Source organism: Gobio gobio (assembly GCF_949357685.1).
Source record: "Gobio gobio genome assembly, chromosome: 6".
In the NCBI taxonomy this organism is placed as follows: domain Eukaryota; kingdom Metazoa; phylum Chordata; class Actinopteri; order Cypriniformes; family Gobionidae; genus Gobio; species Gobio gobio.
The window spans coordinates 55316620-55320063 of record NC_137102.1 but is presented as its reverse complement, the minus strand read 5'-3'; the positions used below and the strand labels follow the sequence as shown (position 1 = coordinate 55320063).

General features: G+C 38.8%; 1 long non-coding RNA gene across 1 annotated transcript; it reads right to left on the bottom strand.

Moving 5' to 3' along the window:
* Positions 1-1012: 1012 nt before the first annotated feature.
* Positions 1013-1816, bottom strand: LOC307127445. Its single transcript, XR_013816641.1, has 3 exons — positions 1682-1816; positions 1501-1594; positions 1013-1341 (listed from the first exon to the last, which is right to left on the bottom strand). It is a non-coding gene; the product is annotated as an uncharacterized lncRNA (long non-coding RNA).
* Positions 1817-3444: the final 1628 nt, after the last annotated feature.

The following is a 3444-nucleotide window of genomic DNA, read 5'->3' as shown; positions in this document are numbered from 1 at the left end:
AGGTGTCTCTGTAGAAGATATAGTGAAAGCAAATTCACTGTTAAAACAACACAGAACCGTTTCTCTGTTTGAATTTTATGTAAAACCTTTTAATCCAACTTATTTAAACTTTGTATGTGCACTTCCTGCAGGGAACTGGAATATAATAATAAACCTGAGAGAAATGTGGCATCACATTAGATGATGATCCGCCTACTATTTTCTGCTGCTCTTTAATATCAAACATAAAATTTAGATTGTAGAAAGGGATGTTTGTTGTTTCTTTTATCTGGTCATGCTTACCACCAGCTGCCCATTCCTTTACATCAGATAGCCACTGTGTCACCACTTCATCTGTGCAATCTAGCTCTGTTTTTAGGTCAGCTAGCCTTGCAGTCTCATCATTGAGTCTCTGACAAGTCTGATGAACAGTTTTGTACAATAATCAGGATTAAAACTTTGTATGATTAACAACAGGCCAAGTAAACACAACAAAAGGACACACAAAACAATTAATATGAGACTTACCTTCACATATCTCGTGGAAAGTGCCTGATGTAAAGAGAGATTTTTTTTCTCATTCCACCCTATTGCATGCAATGTAAGCATGTCCACCCGTGCTGTTGAAAGCAAATAATGAGGTTATGATGATCAATCTAAAAAAAAGTATACACGAATATTGCAAACTCTGATCACCTACTTTGGACATATATTTGGTCGTCAGGGCACAACGTGAGAGGTAGCTGTTCACTTGCTCCACCTCCTCACCAGCGGTTGTCCCTGCTCCTTCCTGGTTCCTGCCACTCCAATTAATCTGTTAGTAAAGGGTGGAAGAAATTCAATTTAATTTTATTTATATAGCCCAATATCACAAACCAAAATTTGCATCAAAGGGCATTACATTCCATGCAAGAAATGGTTATGCAAAAAGACAAGATAATATAGTGTAGCTTAACTTATATTTCATATTATTAATGTGCTTGTAAATATTACAAATGTACATATGATGCCAAAATATTATACACACCTCACACTTAGTAGCATGGGCTCGAGCATGCATTACACTGAGAAAGGGTTTCATAGTGGTCAGTTCCTGAAGAGCAGGAAGGACACTAGCAACTTTCTCCAGTATTTGCATGCCACGTCCATTGCGAAGAATTGTGCCTTGGCTGACATGAGCTCCCTTTGAAGGTACAGAGGGTAGGCAAATATCTCCCCCCTGTACATATTAAGGGCTTTCAAAAGGAACCCATGGCGACACACAGCAACCTCCATCCCCTCTTCATCCAATTTTGAAGCCCTCCTTGAAGTTTCCCTCGCTGCTGTCCACTGGGAGTCCCCACATGTGCCTCTTCCCTGTGTCTATGACACACAAAACAAACACGACAAATCAAATTTCAATACAATGGCGTCATTCAATATATGGCATTTATTCTCTCAATTTGATTTTGTAATTGGTAGTCAACAGTAATTGAAGTGGGGGTTATGTTTATTATTGTAACAACTATTTTGTCAACTTGCATTTTTCACTGCTTTCTGTATGGTGTCGACAAATCTAGACACCGCACTGTCTTCAGCCACAAAGAGCCCCTCAAAAAAGCCAGGATCATCAGAGCTGAGGAAGAAAGAAAAATAGAAACTCCATTCATGAAATATATGAAGTAAGAAAATAAATCAATAAAAAGACTGGAAGAAAGATCACCTTCCGTTTCGGCGAAAGCGATATAGCTTTCTGTTTCCATCTGCTGAAACAGCCAACATTTCCGGCGTGCAGGCTGGGCAAGTGAAAGGAGCACTACAGCAGAGCTGGTCTTCCTCAAATGATGCATACGAAAGCTCTAAGAAGCTTTGCTGCAGTGCATCGCCATTGATAGGTCCAGACTGGACAATATATAGAATGAAATTATATTTTGATATTGTCTGCTTATGGATTTTTTTTTAATATAAAATGTTAATAACATTTACACTTACTCTTCCTCCACACTTAGTGCGATGTTCCAGCAGCTTTGCGAAGGCTTGTCTGGAGAATCCCGGAGAGATGATCTTGAGTTCCTGAAGGGAGCTCAAGAGGTCCAATGTATAAAGTGTGGAATTGGTGACGGAGGCTGGCCAATATCCACTTCTTAGGAGGTCTTTAAAGTCAGGGGTCCACTGCTGCTGGCATGTTTGACATTCATACAGTGGCTGATGCAAGTCAAAACGCCCTTGGAACAAAACAAAAAAAATTAAAAATATAATACACATTTACCACATACTTAATTTTACAACACTTAGTTCATTATGCACATTGTGAATGGTTGAGAGACATTGCACAAGTTCCTATAATCCCACATTTATATTTTCTAATTCACTAAATTCCACACTGCTGTGTTGATTGGACATCATGCTGGAAAGATGCTAATTATTTTTTTCTTTGCGGAGGACAAAAAAAACCAAACAAACATCTGTCTTTGTTTCAGTTAATAACAATACCATGTGCTATTCCATATGTTCTGTCACTTCTGCAATTATAAGCACAATGCCACAGCACACTATATATATATATATATATATTTTTTTTTTTACCATTGATGGTAATTAAAATCACTGGTTTGCCTGGTAACACAGTAAAGTTTGTGCCTCCACAGGAGCAGTCTGGCACCTTCACAGTTGGCAAAATGCAAGCTGGCAAAAAGAAGGAAAACCAATTATTTAGATTATCTATAACTGTCTGCTAACACACACTGAACAGCAAAATTAAAGCTTTCGTGAGAACGTACCTTGCTCATGGGTGCAATATCCATCTTCCCCTTTAATGATGCATGTGGTCGGAGGAATGGCTTCAATAAAACAACGAATCACGCATTCCCTGTTGTGGAGTGGCTGTTTTTTGTGATGCAATACATCAAAGTCCCCACAGAACCACTCCTCAGGAAGACACTCTCTGCACCTAAGGAGAAAATAAAACAATATTATAATATAATACATTATTACAGGTTAATAACTCATATAAAGTACTGTACACTCTATTTAAGCTATTTCACTTTTACTAGGTTTGATTTTATTGTATAGGATTGCATAGTGGCTCAGTGTTTAGCACTGTCACCTCACAGCAAGAAGGTCCTAGATTTACTTTTCTCATTAATGTGTTTTTCATCTGGGTATCTAAGTCTTCTCCCATCCCAAAAGACATGCATCTTAGCCTATAAAGCAGGGCACTCAGCAAACCTACCCTGGGTAATTGAAGTTTGGTATTAATGAAAACCAACCTAATAACAGCAGGCTCGTTGCAAAGGCAACACAGGGGATGACCAACAGCCTCTTTTGAAATAAGGCATTTTAGGTGGTATGGTCTTGCTTCTTTCCAGCGCTCAGAGGCTTTCTGCTGCCGAAAAGACCATGATGATGCAGAGCTACTTTGAGGCTGAGCAGCAGAAGAACATGACGCCAAAATATCAGAGAGCCTCTCCATATTTTTTTTCTGTA